At 40.1% G+C, this 25,377-nt stretch overlaps 1 protein-coding gene across 1 annotated transcript in view; it reads left to right on the forward strand.

Moving 5' to 3' along the window:
* MACROD2 (MACRO domain containing 2) overlaps positions 1-25,377 on the forward strand; it is a 2,334,919-nt gene that overhangs the window by 479,324 nt on the left and 1,830,218 nt on the right. The window lies entirely within an intron of this gene.

A 25,377-nucleotide genomic window follows, 5' to 3' on the forward strand; every position in this document is an offset into this window, starting at 1 on the left:
CTTAGTAGACTACAGGGTTGTGAAACAGCTTCCCCGGTGGCTCATATGGTAAAGAATCCACCTGCAGTGCAGGAGACCTGGCTGCAAGCCCTGACTTGGGAAGACCCTGGAGAAGGAAATGGCTACCCACTCCAGTACTCTGGCCTGGAGAAATCCGTAGACAGAGGAACCTGGCAGGCTAACAGTCTGTGGGGTCACAAAGAATTGGAAATGACTGAGCGACTTTCCCTTCACTTCACTTCATTACATAAACACAACTTTTATATGCGTTGGAAAACCAAAAACTTCATGTCACTGTCTTTAATTGTGGTCGTCTAGAATGGAACCACTCTCTCTCTGTTATGCCTTTATACAAACTGTTGAGAGAACTCATTGAGTGTGTGTTAAGGTCATAGGCTCCAAACCAATATTCTAGGGCTTAGATATAGGTTCTGCTACTTATAACTGACTTCAGGTGGAATACTTAATCTCTCTGTGTCAGGTTTTTCATTTGTAAAATGAAAATAATATTGTTTACTGCTAGAGTTGTTCTGAGGACTGAATTAATTAAATTGTTTAAAGAAGTGCTGAAACATAGAAATAACTGAAGAATAAAAACTAGTCACGATTATTAAGCAGAAATTGATGAAGAGATTTTTTTTTTGAGAGGGCAACATGGACAAGCCACAGAGGTAAAAATTCGTGGGGTTTTTCCAGGGGTAAGGATACTGATCGGGAGCATTGAGACAATGATTCTGGAGCCAGGACTTAGAGGTCCTGCCCTCCACATTCCAGGAGAGGAGCCAGAACAGTGCCATATCCATAGGCTATCTCTGAGAACACTGAAGCGGACACTCAAGGATTTGAACTTTATTCTGTAGACAAAGGGAAATGTTGAAGACAGCTCAGAGTCTAGTACATGGTCTTCTTTAGGAGTAGGGGATTCTATTTTTTTTTAATGTTTATATCCTTGATTATACCTTTAAAAAATTTTTTTATTTTGAATTGGAAGATAACTGCTTTATAATATGGTGTTAGTTTCTACCATTCCTCAACATGAATCAGCCATAGATATACATAGCACCAAACTTCCAGAAACTGATTTTTAGTTCTTTTTTGGTACCTGCATTTCATCATTGATAATAATGATTCCTGTATCATAGGGTGTTGTGAGGATTAAATGAGGTAATGCAGGTAATGTACGTAGAACATTGTCTGGCTAATAGTAATTCCTAATAGAACATTAGCTATTTTAAATTGTGAGCAATGGAGTGATGTGATTGAATCTGTGGAGCTTTACATAATTCTGGGCAAAGGAAAATACCTAAACTTCCATATAAGAACAGACAGAGAATGAGAAGTTTGCATAAGAGTGATGCACTTGAGCAGTTTTTTCAAAAGATTGGCCTGGAAAAGGTCATTGCTGAAGATACGCAGTTATTTCTGAGCATCCAGGAGACATTGGTACTGTAACTGGCCTTTCAGGAAAGCTAGAAAGCCTGACACATGAAGAGAGGATAATATGCAAAGGTCTGTTCCATGGGATACCTTTGTGCAGATTGAAAAGAAGTATGTTTTTCTCTGGGCATATTAGCCCAATAGCAGGGTGCATGGCATGGTAAGAAGAGCCTTGGACCTACCCCCTTGGCCAGACATCTATGGGTAAGATGCACCTTTTGCAGCCAAACACTTATACCCCCAAAGCATTTGACATTAGGAAAATTCTGCCTAGCTAGAGAACGTGTCCTTCATGTGTGTGTGTTTGCCAGTCCTTTGAATTTGAGGTGGTCTTGTGATTTACTTTGACTGCTAGAGTGTGATAGAAGTAACTATGTGACTATGAAGGCTAAACCTTAACTGGGTTTGAAGCTTCCATTCTTACCCTCTTGGGATTCTTCTCTGAGATCACTCAATCTAACATACTAGAGGATGGGAGGTTGTGGGGAAGAATAGAACTGCCCTGTTTGAAAGCCGGCATGCCCTGTCAGCTGCCTCTTTGTGAGTGGTCCCAGGCAACACCAGGGAATCACTTCTTAGGCACAGAATTGCTTATCTGTAGGATCTTAAGATCTCTTCAAAAAAATTAGAGATACCAAGGGAACATTTCATGCAAAGATGGGCTCAATAAAGGACAGAAATGATATGGACCTAACAGAAGCAGAAGATTTTAAGAAGAGGTGGCAAGAATACACAGAATAACTGTAAAAAAAAGATCTTCACGACCAAGATAATCACAATGGTGTGATCACTCACCTAGAGCCAGACATCCTGGAATGTGAAGTCAAGTGGGCCTTAGAAAGCATCACTACGGACAAAGCTAGTGGAGGTGATGGAATTCCAGTGGAGCTCTTTCAGATCCTTAAAGATAATGCTGTGAAAGTGCTGCACTCAATATGCCAGCAAATTTGGAAAACTCAGCAGTGGCCATAGGCCTGGAAAAGGTCAGTTTTCATTCCAATCCCAAAGAAAGGCAATGCCAAAGAATGCTCAAACTACCACACAATTGCACTCATCTCACATGCTAGTAAAGTAATGCTCAAAATTCTCCAAGCCAGGCTTCAGCAGTACGTGAACCGTGAACTTCCCGATGTTCAAGCTGGTTTTAGAAAAGGCAGAGGAAGCAGAGATCAAATTGCCAACATCCGCTGGATCATGGAAAAAGCAAGAGAGTTCCAGAAAAACATCTATTTCTGCTTTACTGACTATGCCAAACCTGTGACTGTGTGGATCACAATCAACTGTGGAAAATTCTGAAAGAGATGGGAATACCAGACCATCTGACCTGCCTCTTGAGAAACCTGTATGCAGGTCAGGAAGCAACAGTTAGAAGTGGACATGGAGCAGCAGACTGGTTCCAAATAGGAAAAGGAATACATCAAGGCTGTACATTGTCACCCTGCTTATTTAACTTATATGCAGAGTACATCATGCGAAACACTGGGCTGGAAGAAACACAAGCTGGAATCAAGATTGCCAGGAGAAATATCAATAACCTCAGATATGCAGATGACAACGCCCTTATGGCAGAAAGTGAAGAGGAACTAAAAAGCCTCTTAATGAAAGTAAAAGAGAGTAAAAAAGTTGGCTTAAAGCTCAACATTCAGAAAACGAAGATCATGGCATCTGGTCCCATCACTTCATGGCAAATAGATGGGGAAACTGTGGAAACAGTGTCAGACTTTATCTTTTTGGGCTCCGAAATCACTGCAGATGGTGATTGCAGCCATGAAATTAAACGACACTTATTCCTTGGAAGAAAAGTTATGACCAACCTAGATAGCATATTGAAAAGCAGAGACATTACTTTGCCAACAAAGGTCCGTCTAGTCAAGGCTATGGTTTTTCCAGTGGTCATGTATGGATGTGAGAGTTGGACTGTGAAGAAGGCTGAGCGCCGAAGAATTGATGCTTTTGAACTGTGGTGTTGGAGAAGACTCTTGAGAGTCCCTTGGGCTGCAAGGAGATCCAACAAGTCCATTCTGAAGGAGATCAGCCCTGGGACTTCTTTGGAGGGAATGATGCTAAAGCTGAAACTCCAGTACTTTGGTCACCTCATGCGAAGAGTTGACTCATTGGAAATGACTCTGATGCTGGGAGGGATTGGGAGCAGGAGGAGACGGGGACGACCGAGGATAAGATGGCTGGATGGCATCACTAATTCAATGGACGTGAGTCTGAGTGAACTCCAGGAGTTGGTGATGGGCAGGGAGGCCTGGCGTGCTGTGATTCATGGGTTCGCAAAGAGTCGGACACGACTGAGCGACTGAACTGAACTGTACTGAGGATCTTAAGCAAGCATAAATGGGTTTTGTTTGTAACTTGGGTTTTGTTTTTAACTGCGGTTTTGAGGTGGTTTGTTGCATAACAGTAGATAACTAATATATCTAGGCCAAAAGGGAAAGATGAGGGGTAATTCTTAATCTAGAGCTCTTTTCTGGAACTTCTCGGTGGTCCAGTGCCTAAAACTCCGTACTTCCCCTGCAAGGGACGTGAGCTCAGTCCCTCACTGGGGAACTAAGATCCGCAACCTGTGCTTTGTGGGCCCCTGAAATAAATACATAAAGCGCCCCTCTAATTCCTATAATCTCTCAGATTCCCGCTAAAGACATTTCCAGTGATGAGACACTGAGCCAGATCTTATTTCATCGATGGAGATATTAATGTATTATATAGATCAGTTTGGTCTGGAGGAGCAGAAAAATTGTCTACAGAGATTTCCAGGATAGTTTTTTGATACCAGTGTGGCCTAGAAATGTCTGCTGGCTGATTGCCTTTCTAGTCACTCTGTGTTTCCAGAAGACTTAATAAAAGACTCAGATATATTAAAAATGCAGAATTGCTGAGTCCCTGCCTAGTTCCAAGCACTGTCATGACTGAGATACATTGTCAAAAGTAATGGTCCATGTTTGAAACAGAATATTCTACATGAACTAGAAATTCATGCTAGTAAAAGTACAGCAGGAATCTGAAGAATTGAAAGAAGTTAGAAACAAGTTAAATGCCCCGTGAAACTGAAAATACAAATAAATTATGTTTAGTTAGTAAGGAAAATTAAATGAACAGTTGAATATTTATATTTTGATCAATTCTACTATCTTATGATTTTATAAAAACATTATTTTCTTTGATTTTTCCAGTGATATTTTTAGTTTGAACCTATAGAACCAGTAGTTTTGATGACAAGTTGAAAAACATGGAGATGTTTTTCACAAGTTTTTTTTTTTTTACTTTTTCTCCTTCCTTCTTTCTCTCTTTCCTTCTTGCCTCCCTTTCTTTTAGCTTAAAGTCTTCCCTTAAAGGGGAGTGAACGGTGAATGTCAAGCGTGTTCACACTGGATTCCTGCTGGAACTTCTCCTTGCACACCTAACACTGTCCCTCATGTAGAGCAGAGTGGGCCCAAGCAGTCTGCTCTGTATTTCCTAAGACTCCAGCCTGGCTGTGCTTGGTCCTCAAGGCTGGAATGTCTCCCAGGTCTGCAGTGCTCATCCCCCACAGGAGACAGCACAGGGTCAGTGACATGTCCTGTGTTCAACAATGTGACATGGATCCTTCCCCTGAGAACTCCATGTTCTGGTGCTATGACCCCTTGAGCTTGGAGCTCTTCCTTCCTACGGATGAAGGGATGAGGGTGAAGGGACCTCCCTTTTAGGTTAAATGAAGAGGCTACAGGGTGTGTAGCCTGTGCTCATTATGGTAATATTAGTTAGTACCAAAATGGGTAGGTTGTGGGGAATACTGTCCAATCGATTCTGTTAAGATAGAGGAAGTATTAGTGACTGTATCATACAATGGCTGTGTTTGAGTAGCATGGGATCAGACTGAATCTGAATCGCAGGCACGTCATGGACAGCAGGCGGAGGAGAGTCCACCCTATTGCCGTGACACGAAATGGTGATGGGCAGACACTAGACTTATCCTGGTGATCGCTGTGTCATGCACTACACTAAAAAATCGTCTTGCTATGGTGTACACCTGAAAACGAATTAAAAAAAAAAAAGAGAAGGAAGAAAGGAAGGGAAGAAAGAGGAAAAAGAAAACTTAGGCTTCAATTTGAGAAAAGTGGGGCTGAGGAGGGAGGGGAAATAGGGTGAGGAGGAGGAGGAAAAAGACCGATTGCGTTGAGGGGGAGGGGGGTTAAAGGGTCAAAGGAGTGGACGGGACAGTCAGGTGAGTGCCATAGGGAAAGGAAATGAAGCCAACAAACACACTCCCCATGGTGGTTTTTAAGTCCAAGATCAAGATGTGGATATCACGGTGTCATCCAGCACACAAGGACACACAGGCCTCACTTGGTGAGGGAGTTCAGGACCCTCGGATAACCCTGAAAGCTGAAGCTGAAGAAAGAAGCCATCACGTTCATCCATGGCTGAAAAATACCGCAGTCCCATGACATTCGAAAATCCTATCAAAGCATTTAAAGACTCTGTCACTCACTAACCATTAAAATGTAGAGAACAGAAAAGGAGCGAAACTGTGGTGGGTGGATGGATGGGTGGATGGAATGGACTAATGGAGGAATTTCCATGACAGTCTTATCATGGAAAGCTTTGACAGAAAAGCACCCGATTCACTTTTGTAAAGAATATGCCTTGTCTTCTTGGCCTGGTCTCTTTCCTATGTCTGGATGATTACCCCCACCCCCACCCCCAACTTTTAGATGATCCTCCAAAACGATGCCCTTTGTGCCCTCAAGGTCCTGCCAGAACTATCTCTCAGGGTGCCCTTCTGAAGGGGAACGTTTTCACTCAGGTCGTCACCCTGAGACATCTTCAGCCTGTCCCCGCCTACCCTTCTGCCACCTGGCAGCTGGATAAATTGAGCAAGTTACTTAATATCTAAGCCCTGATCTCCTTACTTATAAAATGGGAATAATTGTAGGATGTGCCTTGCAAGATTGCTATTAGAATTGCACAAAACAATGTATTTAAAGCTTTTGCACACAGTTGGTACTTATAAGTATTATTGTGGTGCTCAGTTGTGTCTGACTGTGACCTCATGGACTGGGGCCCATCAGGCTTCTCTGTCCATGAAATTTTCCAGGCAAGAATACTGGCATGGGTTGTCATTTCATTCTCCAAAATATTTTGGCTGTGCCGCACTGCTTGTGGAATCTTAGTTCCCCAACCAGGCCTTGAACCCACACCCTCTTCATTGGAAGCACAGAGGCTTAATCACTGGCCCACCAGGGAAGTATTTTATTCAGATAGCAAGGCAACTTAAATTTTAATTTATCTGTCATGTAAAATAATTTCATTGAAGCAGCAACCAGCCAAGTCTCACTACTTTAAAAATGATATATGATTCATATGATTTGTAACTAGTATCAGTGTTATTCAAAAAGTTATGTAAAACTTCTAAAACTGGAAAATATTGTTAGAGAATACAGTAAAATAGAAGCATAATGGAAGATTGAAAGATTAAATCATTTATAATCCTGCTAGAAGGGAGTATTACTATTCATTCTTAGGGAGATACTTTCGTCAAGGGGAAATAAATGATAAAATAAATGCATCCTAATGTGTCCAAATTCTTCCAGTAGCTAAATAGAGTGGTAACTTCTGAGTCCTCATCTTATCTGACTTAGCAGCAGCAGCATATGATACAACTGACCACTCATTTCTCTTTGAAACATATTCATTGTGTGTCTTCTAGGACTCCAGATTCACCTGGCTTTCCTTCTCTGTCTCTGCTTTTTATCACTCTTGCTGGTTCCTCTTCATCTATCCAGCTTCTAAATACTGGAGTGTCTGAAGAAACAGTCTTTGGGCCTCTTTTCTAACTTCATTCACTCTGTAGGTGGTCTCAGTCAGTTTCACAAATTTAATTATAATTTATATTGAAATGTAGATGTATAAATCTACCTATATGTACAGACACACACACTCCCCCAAACTTATATCTTTAGTACATAGCTCCCCTCTTCATTCATGATCCACATACCAAGCCCGTTTTATGTCTTCACTTGAATGTCCAGATCCATATGTTCAAAATCAGCTCCTTTTGTGGTCACCATCATCTCAATGATTACAGCTTGATGTTACCCCTGAGTCTTCTCTTTAACGCACACATAGCATCACATGGCTTATCAGCAAACCTTGTCGGTTCTACCATCAGCATATGTGTGTGTGTGTGCATGTGTGGTGGGGTGGAGGTGAGGGAGGGAGGGGGACACCACCGCTTCTCACCACCCCCACAACCCTCATCCTGGGCCAAGACATCATCGATGTTGGATTGTTGATGTAGTCTCCTAGACATCTCCTTGCTTCTACTCTTGGCCTCTGTGGTTTGTTCTCAAGATAGCCGCCAAAGTGGACTGGTTAAAATTTCAGTCAGATCATGTCACTTCTCTGTTCACAATTTATCAATGACTTCCCTGACGCCTGTAGTCCGAATCCTTTTGGGGACCTGAGTCGTCTGCCCCCATTATCTTTCTGACTTTCTCTCCTTCCGCTTTCTCTCTGGCTCATTCTGGTCCAGCCACGCTGGCCTCCCTTCTGTCTCTTGGACTGTAATGCCAGGTCCATGAGGGCAGGATTGGCGGTTGTTTCATTTTCTCTGCATATCCAGCATCTACAATAGTACCTAGCTTACAGTGAGGACCTGCTAAATATTTCTTGATGTTTTGGTTATTTCTGAACTTGTCTCTTTTTACATACTTTCCCACAAAGGCTATTGTACAAGGTGTTACTGCTTGTATCCGTCTTTATTAAAAATCTGGGGTAATGATGGGATTTTTTTTTCTCATACTGTTACTCTGTTTCTTTTCCTCTCAGGTTTATTAACACATCTTCCTGATTCCCCATTTTCCTGAGGGCTCTTGTCCTCGACTCTCATTCCTCCCACCCAGATCTTGATTCCCCTCAGTTGCCACGCAGTGATTGTTCCCTAACCTGGACTAGGTCCGTCAGAATTAGATACAGGCTTGGAAAAAAAGAATGGAAAAAACAAATTTTCCTGTTTCCTTTTCTTTATTATAGTGCTTTTATATTTGATGTTTAAAATCATCTTCAGGAAAATTCTGGGGGTAAAAGTGAAAGTATGTTTGTGTTAAGTAACTGCACTTGCTGTAACAGATAATTCCCCAAATCTTAGTGGCTTAACACAGTCGATTTCCCCCTCATCCATATAAATTCCCAAATGGGTGTTTCTAATCACTGGGCTTCTACATGGCTTCTACATGGCTCTTTCCTCCCATCCTGCAGTTTTACCAAAGAAGAGGAAGAGAATGGGGAGGATTATTGCAGGATGTTTCTGTGGGGCAGGCCTGTGCACATCCGTCATTCCTACTCATATTCCTCTGCCTGGAACTTACTCCGTAGTCAAAAGCTGATAGCTAAGTTCTGGCAAGGATGGCAATGTGATTCGCCTTTGTGCCCACAAAGAAGCAAAAGCAAGTTTGATAATGACCAGGCTAGAGCCTCTGCCATACGTTGTATTGCTTTCCTTTCTATTTCTCACTCCTTATTCTTGCATCTCTGATATGACGATTCTCTTTTTGCTTAGTACTGTACATAAATATAATAACAGAGCACTGAGCTGGGTAAGAGGCAGGTTTAAGAGGCATGGGATTTATGTGCATTACGGCTGATTCACGTCATTGTACAGCAGAAACTAACACAACATTGTAAAGCAATTATATTCCAATTTTAAAAAGTACATTTAAAAAAAGAATAAAAACAGCAATAATAAAAACTCTGCTTTTCACTGATTGTATTTTTAAATTCTTAAAAATAACTGTAAGATAGGACTGTTGTTATCAATATTTTATAGATGAGGAAATTGAGGTATGAAAAAGTTAATGTGTTTAATGTTATCTGCTATTAAGTGCCAAAGCCAAGATTGAACCAGGCTGTCTAATCTGAGTTCATCTATTTAACAAGCATACTGTATCTATTCACATGTTTTGAAGGAATTAAAAAGCTTTTTCCACATTATATTGCTTCTCAAGGAGCCAGAATAAACCAGTTAATTTGCTAATTTGATCCCAGTGTCTCCTGTTCCTACACAGAATTACTCAAGGCCTCCCAGTTCTGGAGTACTGCACCCTCACAGAGTAACAAGTTGAGGCTGAAGGATGGGGTAAGGAAGCAGAGCCCTGTTTGTGTGAAAATTCTCTTAGAGCATTTCATGTGGCACTTTTTACAGTTCTTAACTCTCTTTATTGAAAAACATTTCACCAAACAATGCAACAAGTGATACAGTACTTATAATGAGGAAAAAAGTGAAAGTGTTAGTTGCTCTTTTGGTCTGACCCCGTGGACTGTAGACCACCAGACTCCTCTGGCCATGGAATTCTCCAGGCAAAAATACTGGAGTGGGTAGCCATCCCCTTCTCCAAGATATCTTCCCAACCCAAGGATCGAACCCGAGTCTCCTTGCATTGCAGGAGGATTCTTTACTACCTGAGCCTCCAGGGAAGCCCCACTTACAATGAACTCCCTTGCAAAAAGAGGCACTGATACTAGCTATAAACAGTCTATACACTGTACCTTACCACCTGTTAATGATATTAAGTGCAAAGAAAACAAAGCCCATACATTTATATACTGATACAATAGAATTTTTTGTTTAGTTTTATCTGAGCCACCAAGATATATCAGATACCAAAGTTAATGAAAAGGATCAAGTTGTCAGAGTTATAGAGGGTTATGTGAGGGTGATTTCTTTGAAAAATAAAGAAATTTCTTTGCTGTTATTTGCCACCTATCACCTCATCTCCTGGTGAGGGTGTGTGTGTGTGTGTGTGTGTGTAGTGACTTCATTCACACCCAGTCCATAGAGAGAGAGGCTTCAAAGGAGGCCAATCTGAGAGGCTGTTGACTCTCCTGGACTTGGAGGAGCACATTTAGCTAGTGTCTGATGCCTGCATGAGGTGTCCAAAAGTGAAAGTCTGGATAAATGGCATTTGGAAGCTAAGTAGTGTTTGGACAATAACTGAATTCCACTCTGAAGGAACCAAAGGTATATGAATCCTGAGAAACAGATATAGGACCTGGAGGAGGAAAGAGGACTGTCCTGAGTAATTGTTTCTCCTGCTTGAGAGGACTGCTAGTCAAGGCAGAGGAATCCCAGCAGACTCTGAAAGCTGTAGGCCACCAAAACACCAGGGGCTGGGGGGGATCAGCTGCTGGTGGAATAGATAGGTCTCTCATATCACTGTAATTAGAATTGAAGAAGACCAGAAAGGGAACCTCTGAGAACTCATGAAAATGTTAGAGAGAGGAAGAGAAAGAGGGAGAGATTGATTGATTTACATATGTGCAAAGCTGAGAGTTTGAAGCCCTTTCACAGTATTACCAGTCAGGTGAGAACCTTGTGTCCCCACTTTCTCTACCTCCCTTCTTTTGTTCAGGCTATGGATAGGAACTGGTCTCTAGCTAGGGGAAGTAGCGGGGAGGGTGGTCTAACTGTTGGATTAAAAGTGTTGCTTAATAAATCAGACTGAAACTTTTACTTGCCAAGTTGAGGCTCCGTTCTGCGACTAAGCAATTTTCTGTTACCTAAAGTGTTCAGAAGTATCACAGGGCTTGCTAGAGTTTTCATTCACCGGTAAGAGAAAAACTCGCCCCAGTGGGAAATAAGTATAAGCTGCTTTTAGATTACATGACTTAATTCCATGATTATATTCCATTGTATAATGCTTTATTGTGTTTATAAGGAAAATATTGCTCTTTGGTAAATACAGATTTTCTAATATGAGTAATTTTTAGTTGAGTATGGATAATCGGATATATCACTTCTCTACCTTTTAGAGGGCATGAAAGTTATTACTGAATTCATTGATTAGTGTTTGGTTGATATGTACCTTAAACCTCAAATACTTTGAGAATTATTATAAATCTACAAATTAAACCCACCACTTAGAGAATTGTCTCTCTGTCATTATGAAAGCTGAGATTCTAGTTGAGGAGGCTAAAGAAAATATAGGCAGTTTCTGTGCTTTGTGTTGGACAAGAGATGCCTTAAATGAGGAGGTTATTTTCTTGTGCTGTTTTCTTCCTTCATCTAAGTCCTTTGGAAAAAGAAAGGATATTTTCAGTGTATGTTCAGACCTTGACAGATTGATTTCTTTCTACTGCTCAGTTGAAAAAGTCGCTCTAAACTAGAGAAATGAATAGGTGCTTTTTTTGCAGACTGGCTTGGCATTTGTTTTCATGGACTTTCTTGGATTGTGTCATGTAATGGATCAATCAACAGACATCTGTTTTGAGCATCCACTAAGTTCATAGCACTGTGTTTGGCACTACAAGGATTTGGAATTCAGTCTAAGTAAATTCAGTGGATTTTTCTTGAGTACTGTCCCATGTCAACAACTGTGCTAAGCCCTAGAAAATTAACCTGAATGTTTAAACCCATGGAAGGTAGTCTGCTTGTGAAATATGAGTACAATATAGCACTCTGTCTAATGATATGAGTGTCAAATTTGGTGAACAAACAAAGCTGAGTAGTAATAGTGATGAGGAAAGGATTCATTCTAACTGAAGGATTAAAGAATAAAAATAATAATAGCTATTACTTATTGATAACCAAAGATAGTTCAAGTACTCTTTAAGCCATTTCTGAATTTTTATTTAAAAATGCTTCTTGGGGTAGTTTTTTTTTTTTAATTGAAGGATAATTGCTGTACAGAATTTTTTGTGTCAAATCTCAGCATGAATCAGCCACAGGTATACATATATCCCCTCCCCCTTGAACCTCCCTCCCATCTCCTCCCCATCTCACCCCTCTAGGTTGACACAGAGCCCCCTGTTTGAGTTTCCTGAGCCATACAGCAAATTCCCATTGGCTATCTATTTTATATATGGTAATATAAGTTTACATGTTACTATTTCCATACATCTCACCCTCTCCTCCCCTCTTCCCATGTCCATAATTCTATTCTCTATGTTTCTCCATTGCTGCCCTGTAAATAAATTCTTCAAGATCAATTTCTAGATTCCATATATGTGCATTAGAGTACGATATTTATCTTTCTCTTTCTGTCTCACTTCACTCTGTATAATAGATTCTAGGTTCATCCACCTCATCAGAACCGACTCAAATGCATTCCTCGGGGTCGCAAAGAGTTGGACACGACTGAGTGACTGAACTGAACTGAACTGAACTGAACAGTCCATTATGTATATGTACCACAACTTCTTTATCCATTCATCTGTTCATGGGCATCTAGGTTGCTTCCATGTTCTAGCTATTGTAAATAGTGCTGCAGTGAACAATGGGATACATGTGTCTTTTTCAATTTTTGTTACCTCAGGGTATATGCCTAGGAGTGGGATTGCTGGGTCATATGGTGGTTTTATTCCTAGTTTTTTAAGGAATCTCCATACAGTCTTCCCTAGTGGCTGTATCAATTTACATTCCCACCAACAGTGCAAGAGCATTCCCTTTTCTCCACACCCTCTCCAGCATTTATTGTTTGTAGACTTTTTGATGAAGGCCATTCTGACCAGTATGAGGTGATATCTCATTGTGGTTTTGATTTGCATTTCTCTAATAATGAGCCGTGTTGAGCATCTTTTTCATATGTTTGTTAGGCATCTATATGTCTTCTCTGGAGAAATGTCTGTTTAGGTCTTTTCCCACTCTTTGATTGGGTTGTTTGTTTTTCTGGTGTTGAGTTGTATGAGCTTCTTGTATATTTTAAAAATTAATCCTTTGTCAGTTGTTTCATTTGCTATCATTTTCTCCCATTCTGACAGTTGTCTTTCCACCTTGCTGATAGTTTTCTTTGCTTTGCAAAAGCTTTTAAGTTTAATCAGGTCCCACTTGTTTACATTTGTTTTTATTTCTGTTACTCTAGGAGGTGTGTCATAGAGGATCTTGTTTTGATTTATGTCAATAAGTGTTCTGCCTATGTTTTCCTCTAAGAGTTTTATAGTTTCTGGTCTTAAATTTATGTCTTAAATCCATTTTGAGTTTATCTTGTGTATGGTGTTAGGAAGTGTTCAAATTTCATTCTTTTACATGTAGCTGTCCAGTTTTCCCAGCACCATTTATTGAAGAGGCTGTCTTTGCCCCATTGTATATTCTTGGCTCCTTTGTCAAAAATAAGATACCCATAGTTGCGGGGGTTTATTTCTGGGCTTTCTATTTTGTTCCATTGGTCGATATTTCTGGTTTTATGCCAGTACCATATGGTCGTGATGACTGTAGCTTTGCAGTATAATCTGAAGTCAGGAAGGTTGATTCCTCCAGCTCCATTCTTCTTTCTCAAGACTGCTTTGGCTATTCAGAGTCTTTTGTGTTTCCATATAAATTGTGATTTTTTTTTTTTTTTGGTCCTAGTTCTGTGAAAAATGCCATTGGTAATGTGATAGGGATTACATTGAATTTGTAGATTACATTTGGTAGATTGATTCCTTAATTTCTCTTTCTGATTTTTCATTGTTAGTATATAGAAATGCAAGTGATTGCTGTGTATTGATTTTGTATCCTGCAACTTTGCTAAATTCACTGATTAGCTCTAGTAGTGTTTTTGATACTATCTGTAGGGTTTTCTATGTGCAGTATCATGTCATCTGCAAACAGTGAGAGCTTAACTTCTTCTTTCCTGATCTGGATTCCTTTTATTTCTTTTTCTTCTCTGATTGCTGTGGCTAGGCCTTCCAGAACTATGTTGAATAATAGTGGTGAAAGTGGACACCTTTGTCTTTTTCCTGATCTTAGGGGGAATGCTTTCAGTTTTTCACCTTTGAGAATAATGTTTGCTGTAGGCTTCTCATATATGGCCTTTACTATATTGAGTTAGATTCCTTCTATGCCTGTTTTTTGAAGAGTTTTAACCATAAATGGGGGCTGAATTTTGTCAAAGGCTTTTTATGCATCTACTGAGATTATCATATGGTTTTTATCTTTCAATTTGTTTCAGTCACTTTGATTGATTTGCATATATTGAAGAATTCTTGCATTCCTGGAATAAACCCAACTTGATCATGGCATATGAGCTCTTTGATGGGTTGCTGAATTCTGTTTGCTAAAATTGTGTTGAGGATTTTTGCATCTGTGTTCATCAGTGATATTGACCTGTAGTTTTCTTTTTTTGTGTTATCGTTGTCTGGTTTCGGTATCAGAGTGATGGTGGCCTCGTAGAATGAGTTTCGAAGTTTTCCTTCCTCTGCAATTTTTTGAAAGAGTTTTAGAAGGATAGGCATTGGCTCTTCTCTAAATGTTTGATAGAATTCTCCTGTGAAGCTATCTAGTCCTGGGCTTTTTTTTTTTTTTTTTTTGGAGATTTTTTATCACAGCTTCAATTTCAATGGTTGTATTTGGGTTGTTCAACATTTCTGTTTCTTCCTGGTTCTGTCTTGGAAGATTGAACTTTTCTAAGAATCTGTCCATTTCTTCCAGGTTATCTGTTTTATTTCCATATAGTTGTTCATAAGAGTCTCTTATAACCCTTTGTATTTCTGCATTGTTTGTTGTAACCTCTCCTTTTTCATTACTAATTTTGTTGATTTGATTCTTCTCTATTTTTTTCTTGATGAGTATGGATAAAGGTTTCTCAATTTTGTTTATCTTCTCAACGAACCAACTTTAAGTTGGTTCTTATTAATCTTTACTATTGTTTCTTTCGTTTCTTTTTCATTTATTTTCACTCGGATCTTTATGATTTCTTTCCTTCTACTAATTTTGAGGGTTTTTTTTGTTCTTCTTTTCCCAGTTGTTTTAGGTATAAAGTTAGGTTGTCTATTTGGTGTTTTTCTTGTTTCTTGAGGTAGGATTGTATTGCTACAAACTTCCCTCTTACTGCTTTTGCTGCATCCCATAGGTTTTGAGTTGTCATGTTTTCATTGCCATTTGTTTCTAGAAAATTTTTTATTTCCCTTTTGATTTCTTCAGTAACCTGTTGGTTATTTAGAAACGTGTTGTTTAATCTCCATGTATTTGTGTTTTTTTCTTGTAATTGATATCTAGTCTCGTAGTGTTGTGGTCAGAGAAGATGCTTGATATGATTTCAGTTTTCTTAAATTTACTCAGGTTTGATTTGTGACCCAAGTTGTGGTCTATCCTGGAGATGTTCCATGTGCACTTGAGAAGAATGTGTATTCTTCTACATTTGGGTAGAATGTCCTGAAGATATCAATGAGATCCATTTCATCTCATGTGTCATTTAAGACTTGTGTTTCCTTATTAATTTTGTTTTGATGATCTGTCCATTGGTGTGAGTGTTTTGTTAAAGTCTCCTGCTATTGTTGTGTTACTGTCAATTTCTCCTTTTATGTCTTAGTGTTTGTCTTATGTACTGAGGTGCTCCTATGTTGGGTGCACAGATATTTACAATTGTTTTGTCTTCCTCTTGGATTGATCCCTTGATCATTATGTAGTGTCCTTCCTTATCTCTTGTAATCTTCTTTATTTTAAGGTCTGTTTTGTCTGATCTGAGGATTGCTACTCCAGCTTTCTTTTGCTTCTGATTTGCATGGAATATATTTTTCTGTCCTCTCACTTTCAGTCTATATGTGTCTTGAGGTCTCAAGTGGGTTTCTTGTAGACAGCATATATATGGGTCTTGTTTTTGTATCCATTCAACCAGTCTGTGTCTTTTGGTTGGAGCATTTAATCCATTTATATTTAAAGTAATTGTTGATATATATATTGCTATTTTCTAATTGTTTAGCATTGATTTTGTAGATATTTTTTCTTCTGTTGTATTTCTTGACTATATAAGTCTGTTTTACATTTGTTGTAAAGTTGATTTGGTGGTACTGAATTCTCTTAACTTTCGCTTGTCTGAAAAGCTTTTGATTTCTCCATCAATCTTGAATGAGATCCTTGCTGGGACAGCAATTTTGGTTGTAGATTTTTCCCTTTCAGTACTTTAAATATATCCTCCGTTCCCTCTGCCCTGCAGAGTTTCTACTGAAAGATCAGCTGTTAAGCCTATGGGGTTTCCCTTGTATGTTACTTGTTGCTTCTCCTTTGCTGCTTTTAATATTCTATCTTTGTGTTTAGTCTTTGATTAGTATGTGTCTTTGGCATGTTTCTCCTTGGATTTATCCTGTGTGGGACTCTTTAAATTTTCAACTATAATCTCTTCAAAAATTTTCTCATACCCTTTCTTTTTCTCTTCTTCTGGGACCCCTATAATTTGAATGTTGGTGCATTATATATTGTCCCAGAGGTCTCTGAGACTGTCCTCAGTTATTTAACTTCTTTTTACTTTGTTCTGTTCTTCAGAAGTTATTTCTACCATTTTGTCTTCCAGCTCACTGATTCATTCTTCTGCTTCAGATATTCTGCTGTAGATTCCTTCTAGACTATTTTTAATTTCAGTAATTGTATTGTTTGTCTCTGTATGTTTATTCTTTAATTCTTCTAAGTCTTTGTTAATTGATTCTTGCATTTTTTCCATTTTGTTTTCAAGGTTTTTGATCATCTTTACTATCATTATTCTGAATTCTTTTTCAGGTAATTTGCCTATTTCCTCTTCATTTATTTGAACTTCTGTGTTTCTAGTTTGTTCCTTCATTTGTGTAGTATTTCTCTGCCTTTTCATTATTTTTTTTAAAATTTTCTCTCATTTTTTATTTTTTATTATGTTTAAAAAATGTAAATTTATTTACTTTAATTGGAGGCTAATTACTTTACAATATTGTACTGGTTTTGCCATACATCAACATGAATCTACCATGGGTGTGCACATGTTCCCCATCCTGAACCCCTTTCCCACCTCCCTCCCTGTACCATCTCTCTGGGTCATCCCAGTGCACCAGCCCCAAGCATCCTGTATCCTGCATCGAACCTGGACTGGTGATTCATTTCACATATGATATTATACATGTTTCAATGCCATTCTCCCAAATCATCCCACCCTTGCCCTCTCCCACAGAGTCCAAAAGTCTGTTCTATACATCTGTGTCTCTTTTGCTGTCTCACATACAGAGTTATCATTATCATCTTTCTAAATGCCATATATATGTGTTAGTATACTGTACTGGTGTTTTTCTTTCTGGCTTACTTCACTTTGAATAATCAGCTCCAGTTTCATCCATCTCATTAGAACTGATTCAAATGTATTCTTTTTAATGGCTGAGTAATACTCCATTGTATATATGTACCACAGTTTTCTTATCCATTCATCTGCTGATGGACCTCTAGGTTACTTCCATGTCCTGGCTATTGTAAACAGTGCTGAGATGAACATTGGGGTACACATGTCTCTTTCAATTCTGGTTTCCTCGGTGTGTATGCCCAGCAGTAGGATTGCTGGGATGTGTGTGTGGCAGTTCTATTTGCAATTTTTTAAGGAATCTCCACACTGTTCTCCATAGTGGCTGTACTAGTTTGCATTCCCACCAACAGTGTAAGAGGGTTCCCTTTTCTTCACGCCATCTCCAGCATTTATTGCTTGTAGACTTTTGGATCGCAGCCATTCTGACTGGCGTGAAGTGGTACCTCATTGTGGTTTTGATTTGCATTTCTCTGATAATGAGTGATGTTGAGCATCTTTTCATGTGTTTGTTAGCCATCTGTATGTCTTCTTTGGAGAAATATCTGTTTAGTTCTTTGGCCCATTTTTTGATTGGGTCGTTTATGTTTTTGGCATTGAGCTACAGGAGTTGCTTGTATATTTTTGAGATTCTTTGTCAGTTGCTTCATTTGCTATTATTTTCTCCCATTCAGAAGGCTGTCTTTTCACCTTGCTTATAGTTTCCTTTGTTGTGCAGAAGCTTTTAATTTAAGTTAGATCCCATTTGTTTATTTTTACTTTCATTTCCAGTATTCTGGGAGGTGTGTCATAGAGGATCCTGCTGTGATGTATGTTGGAGAGTGTTTTGCCTATGTTCTCCTCTAGGAGTTTTATAGTTTCTGGTCTTACATTAGATCTTTAATCCATTTTGAGTTTATTTTTGTGTATGGTGTTAGAAAGTGTTCTAGTTTCATTCTTTTACCAGTGGTTGACCAGTTTTCCCAGTACCACTTGTTACAGAGATTGTCTTTTCTCCATTGTATATTCTTGCCTCCTTTGTCAAAGATAAGTTGTCCATATGTGTGTGGATTTATCTCTGGGCTTTCTATTTTGTTCCATTGATTTATATTTCTCTCTTTGTGCCAGTAACATACTGTCTTGCTAACTGTATTATTATTTTTTTAACTTATTATGTTTGAGGTCTCCTTTTCCCAGGCTTCAAGGCTGAATTCTTTCTTTTGGTTTCTGCCCTCCTAAGGTTGGTCCAGTGGCTTGTGAAAGCTTCATATAAGGTGAGATTTGTGCTGAGTTTTTGTTTGTTTTTCCCTTGATGGGCAAAGATGAGTGAGATGGTAATCCTGTCTGCTGATGATTGGCTTTGTATTTTTGTTTTGTTTGTTGTTTAGATGAGGCGTCCTGCACAGGGTGCTACTGGTGGTTGGGTGATGCTGGGTCTTCTATTCAAGTGGTTTCCTTTGTGTGAGTTCTATTTTATACTCCCTAGGGTTAGTTCTCTGGTAGTTTAGGGTCTTGGAGTCAGTGCTCCCACTCCAAAGGCTCAGGACTTGATCTCTGGTCAAGAAAGAAGATTCTACAAGTGGTTTGTTATGGCATAAAGTGAGATTAACAAGAATATCCAAAACTGAGAAACCAAAGATGAACCACAGACAAATGGCAGTTACAAAATCAGGCAAACAATAATTAAAATACTGAAATATACACATATACCTATACATCAATGAGCAAAGTCAAAACAGCCCAACAAAAGTACAGTAGATTGACCCGATGAACAAAGGAAATAAAAAATTATATTTACCAGTTAAGAACAAAACTAACTAAAGCACAAAATGGAAAACAAAACAGGTGCCAAGTGGGGAATAAAGCAGTGAAAACAAAACTAATATGTTGAGAGGAAAGGAAACAAAGAAAAGAAAGAATAGATATGCAGAGTTAAACAGAGGTAGATAAAGAAGATTTATATACATTAAAGATTAACTCCAAGGGGAAAAGAACAGTAGGCAAACAAAGGAATAAAAGTAGAAAAAATATAATAAATTAAAAAATCAAAATTAAAATTATAAAAATAGAAAAGAAAAAGAAATAGACAAAGAAACAAGGAAAAAAAAAAAAAAGGAAAACGCCACAGAGCTGCAAAAGCCCAATGTAGAGGCAGAGGTTTATAACAACAGTAAAAAGTGTGGCTGAATACACAAATATACATATATACCCATAAGCAAAACCAAAACAGTCCAAAAAACAGAGTATATAGATTGACCCAGCAAACAAAGGAAAACAAAAATTATGTCTACCAGAACAGAACTAACTAAAGCTCAAACTGGAAAACAAAACTAAAGCAAGGTACCAATTGGGGAATGAAGCAATGAAAATAAAACTAACAGATATGTTGAGGGGAAAGGAAAGAAACGAAGGAAAGAATGGATATGCAAAGTTAAATAGAGGTAGATAAAGAAGATTTATATGCATTAAAGATTAACCGCAAGTGGAAAAGAATAGTAGGAAAGGCAAACAAAGGAATAACATGTAGAAAAAATAATAATAGGTTTAAAACATTAAAAATAATTAAAATTTTAAACGGCAAAAGCCCAACGTAGAGGCAGAGGTTTATAACAACAGTAAAAAATGTGACTGAGGGAAAAAAAAAAAAAGCTCAAAAGCTTGATTGGATTTCACAGTACCAATAAAAGGGGGAGGAAAAAATGGGAAAAAAATCCAAAAGAATCTATAGAACAAGTCAAAACATAAGAATAATAAATGTTTTTCTTGAGTCACTGCTGTCAGGAGTCACAGTCCACCTCACCTGCCTAGGATGCCCTCCAACACTGTGTTGATCTCTGGACCTCCTGTGTGGGCAGCTCAGATTCTAATCTGGTCCTACTCCTGGTGTGTGTTCTTGCCTCTAGTGTCCACAGCTATCAGAGCTAGTGTGTTTTCTTTTGTGGGAGCTCTCAATGACCTTTTATATATTCCATAGACACAGACACTGCCTATTTGATCATGTGGATTTAATATGCAGCTTGTATAGCTGGTGGGTGGGTTTTGGGTCTTCTTCCTTAGTCACACTGCCCCTGGGTTTCAACTGTGGTTTTATTTCCACCTCTTCATGTGGGTTGTCCACTGGGGTTTGTTCCTGAGCTGCCCTGGAGGACTTGGGTCTGCCTCAGTGAGGTCCAGGTGTGGAGGTGGTGGAGCTGCTTTTGCAGGGGCTCTGGCAGCACCAGGTACTCAGGGGAGTTGGCGGCGAGGGCAGAAGGAAATATAGTGCCCTAGACGGATATGGCAACTAGTATTGGCCAATACACTCCAATATTCTTGCCTGGGGAATCCCCCTCCCTGACAGAGAAGCCTGGCAGGCCACAGTCTACAAGGCTGCAGAGTTGGACCCAACCCAAGCGACCCTGTGCACATACGCCCAGGACTTTTTTAGCTCTCTCCCCTGAGAGTTGAGCATGAAGGCGGTGCAGCTGCTTGGCTTGCAGGGACCCTGGCAGTGCCAAGTGTGCAGAGACACGGACTGCCTCCCCTGCAAGAGTTATGGCCCTATCAGAGTCTTTTTTCGAGCCTCTTGTAGCTGGAGATCAGAGGGCCCCTTTGGCCAGTCTTTCTCCATAGCTCTGCCAGTTCGGGCACTTAGGGGCTCCCTTGCCTGGGGTCCTTCTCTGTTGCTGGGTGTGTCAGGCACATAGAGGAGCCCCCCTGGGTGGGGTCCTGGCTGTGTAGTTCAGTGCATTGGGCATTTGATGGGCCAGCCTCTCTACTGTTTAGCTGCCGATGCTGGTGTGTGGAGAGAGAGAGAGGCTATGGTGATGGCTCCGCCCCCTACGCATGACTCAGCAGTATTGCCTTGCTTCCATGGCTGCCTGGCTTTCCTCCTCAGGCATTTCCCATTGCAATCTCCTCCCTCACTTCCCCTCCATCCATCTCTCCACAGTCAAAAGCAGCCCTCACCCTGGGATTGCTCCACAATCCCCAAACTCCAGCTCCCAGCCGCTGTGCCTTTCAGGAGACCCTCATCCCTGCCTGGGTTGTGTAGGGCTACGGCAAGGACTGTCTGATTCTCATTCTGTTTAGGCTGCCACAGATCAGCTGTTTCACTCTCAACCTTAAATGTTTCTCCTGTGACTCAGACAGTTGCCCCAGCGTGGGGATTGGACCCCTGCTTCAGTTCCCCTGCCCGTTGAGGGCAGGTCCCGACCTTCTAACACTCCTGCTTTCCCTCAGTTCCTTCGTCCTACTGAGTTTTGCGTGGTTCTTTGTGTTCTTTTCTGCTGGTCAGGTACTCCTGTCTGCTCTCAGCTGGTGTTCCGCAAGCACTTCTGTGCCTGAAGATGTATTCCTGTTGTATCCATGGAGAGAGATGTACTCCACAGCCACCTACTCCTCCACCATCTTATTCTCTCTGCAATATATTTTTTGACCCATCTCCATGTTCCTGACTCCTGTGTTATGTTATGTTTTTCCAGTAAAGTCTTCATTCATGATTTTCTGCAGAAAGGGGGTTGGGCAGCACCCAGATAACACTGCACCCACTGCAATATGCTTCCTGAGGGCTCCAGGGAAGAATCCCCTAAAAGGAAAAGTCCTCAAGCCAGGTGCCATCCCAGTCCTGGCTCTGGACCCCAGGGCCGCCTGGTTCAATCTGGTCACCTCAGAAGAAGGAGGACGCTCCGCAGAAGGCCATGTGAGCCAGGTTTCCAGGCCTCCGATCTGGAGTAGTTTTCATATGCCCATTTTTCTGACTGGAGTTTCAGTGAGAGATTAAACAGCTTGTCCAAAGCACATAGTTAATAGGTGACAAAACCAGGAACTAGAATCCAGGTCTGTTAGATTTCAAAGCCTACAGATACTCTTTTTAGCTCCTCTGCCATATCTGAGTTTGTGGAGGATCATTGCAGATTAAAAAGGAGCTGTGAAAGTAGAAGTATAGACTCAAGAAGGAAGCTTTCAGAGATAAATTTTCTGTTGTAGTTGTGCATGGCTTAGGAAGCTTGCAAAGACTGGAAATATATTGTGGAAGATCTTCAATTCCATGCTAAGAAGTCGGGCTTCCTTCTAGATGCATAATGAGAAGCCATTAACAAAAGTTATTACAAAAAGGATAAATAAACAATGACAATATGTAACAGGTGCTAACTGTCTAATGTAACTCTCTGTTTCTAAATGTAATTAAAAAAATTGTCCTCTTATTTCTATGACATTATTAAGAAGTATAGTCCAAATCATCTTGTAATTGAGTCCAGCAAAATGACTGTGTTTGTTTTTGTGTTTATAAGCATGCTGGTGCGAAGAAGTACTCATTGGGATAATGAGAACAGAACAGAAGCAAATTTTGAATGTAAATTAGACTGTTTTAGGAAATGAATGTCAATGATGGCAGAATGCACACACTGAGCAAATGTGTTCATGTTAATTAGGATGAAACAGAGGGTGAGATCCTTATCATCCCACAGCACACAGTAGGACAGGCAGACCAAACTTCTAGGAACTTGCACCAGAGCCACACCTTCAGAGATACTAATTAACCAAAGCAAAAAATTGCATGGAATTAACATTAACTGGAAGTTCACGGTTCACATATTGCTGAAGGCTGGCTTGGAGAATTTTGAGCATTACTTTACTAGCATGTGAGATGAGTGCAGTTGTGCAGTAGTTTGAGCATTCTTTGGCATTGCCTTTCTTTGGGATTGGAATGAAAACTGACCTTTTCCAATCCTGTGGCCACTGCTGAGTTTTCCAAATTAGCTGGCATATTGAGTGTACCACTTTCACAACGTCATCTTTCAGGATTTGAAAGAGCTCAACTGGAATTCTATCACCTCCACTAGCTTTGTTCATAGTGATGCTTTCTAAGGCCCACTTGACTTCACATTTCAGGATGTCTGGCTCTAGGTGAGTGATCCCACCGTTGTGATTATCTGGGTAATGAGGATCTTTTTTTTACAGTTCTTCTGTGTATTCTTGCCACCTCTCATTAATATCTTCTGCTTCTGTTAGGTCCATACCATTTCTGTCCTTTATCGAGCCCAATTTTGCATGAAATGTTACCTTGGTATCTCTAATTTTCTTGGAGAGATCTCTAGTCTTTCCCATTCTGTTGTTTTCCTCTATTTCTTTGCACTGATCACTGAGGAAGGCTTTCTTATTTCTCCTTGCTGTTCTTTGGAACTCTGCATTCAGATACTTATATCTTTTCTTTTCTCCTTAGCTTTTTGCTTCTCTTCTTTTCACAGCTATTTGTAAGCCCTCCCCAGACAGCCATTTTGCTTTTTTTGCATGTCTTTTCCATGAGGATGGTCTTGATCTCTGTCTCCTGTACAATGTCACTAACCTCATTCCATAGTTCATCAGGCACTCTGTCTATCAGAAATAGTCTCTTAAATCTATTTCTCACTTCCACTGTATAATAATAAGGGATTTGATTTAGGTCATACCTGAATGGTGTAGTGGTTTTCCCTACTTTCTTCAATTTAAGTCTGAATTTGGCAATAAGAGTTCATGATTTGAGCCACAGTCAGCTCCCGGTCTTGTTTTTGCTGACTGTGTAGAGTTTCTCCATCTTTGGCTGCAAAAAAAATCATCAGTTTGATTTTGGTGTTGACCATCTGGCGATGTCCATGTGTAGAGTCTTCTCTTGTGTTGTTGGAAGAGGGTGTTTGCTATGACTAGTGTGTTCTCCTGATAAAACTCTATTAGCCTTTGCCCCGCTTCATTCTGTACTCCACGACCAAATTTGCTTGTTACTCCAGGTGTTTCTTGACTTCCTACTTTTGCATTCCAGTCTTCTATAATGAAAAGGACATCTTCTTTTGGGTGTTAGTTCTAAAAGGTCTTGTGAACTTTCAGATGTTCAAGCTGGTTTTAGAAAAGGCAGAGGAGCCAGAGATCAAATTGCCAACATCCGCTGGATCATCAAAGAAGCAAGAGAGTTCCAGAAAAACATCTATTTCTGCTTTATTGACTATGCCAAAGCCTTTGACTGTGTGGAAAACTCTGAAAGAGATGGGAATACCAGACCACCTGACCTGCCTCTTGAGAAACCTGTATGCAGGTCAGGAAGGAACAGTTAGAACTGGACATGGAACAACAGACTGTTTCGAAATAGGAAAAGGAGTATGTCAAGGCTGTATATTGTCACCCTGCTTATTTAACTTCTATGCAGAGTACATCATGAGAAATGCTGGGCTGGAAGAAGCACAAGCTGAAATGAAGATTACTGGGAGAAATATCAATCACCTCAGATATGCAGATGACACCACCCTTATGGCAGAAAGTGAAGAGGAACTAAAAAGCCTCTTGAAGAAAGTGAAAGAGGAGAGTGAAAAAGTTGGCTTAAAGCTCAACATTCAGAAAATGAAGATCATGGCATCTGGTCCCATCACTTCGTGGGAAATAGATGGGGAAACGGTGGAAACAGTGTCAGATTTTATTTTGGGGGGCTCCAAAATCACTGCAGATGGTGATTGCAGCCATGAAATTAAAAGAAGCTTACTCCTTGGAAGGAAAGTTATGACCAACCTAGACAGCATATTCAAAAGCAAAGACATTATTTTGCCAACAAATGTCTGTCTAGTCAAGGCTGTGGTTTTTCCAGTGGTCATGTATGGATGTGAGAGTTGGACTGTGAAGAAAGCTGAGTGCCGAAGAATTGATACTTCTGAACTGTGGTGTTGGAGAGGACTCTTGAGAGTCCCTTAGACTACAAGGAGATCCAACCAGCCCATCTGAAAGGAAACCAGTCCTTGGTGTTCATTGGAAAGACTGATGCTGAAGCTGAAACTCCAATACTTTGGCCACCTCATGCGAAGAGTTGACTCATTGGAAAAGACCCTGATTATGGGAGGGATTGGGGGCAGGAGGAGAAGGGGACGGCAGAGGATGAGATGGCTGGATGGCATTACTGACTCGATGGACATGAGTTTGGGTGAACCCCGGAAGTTGGTGATGGACAGGGAGGCCAGGCATGCTGCGA

This window comes from Capra hircus, chromosome 13 (genome assembly GCF_001704415.2).
Source record: "Capra hircus breed San Clemente chromosome 13, ASM170441v1, whole genome shotgun sequence".
In the NCBI taxonomy this organism is placed as follows: Eukaryota; Metazoa; Chordata; class Mammalia; order Artiodactyla; family Bovidae; genus Capra; species Capra hircus.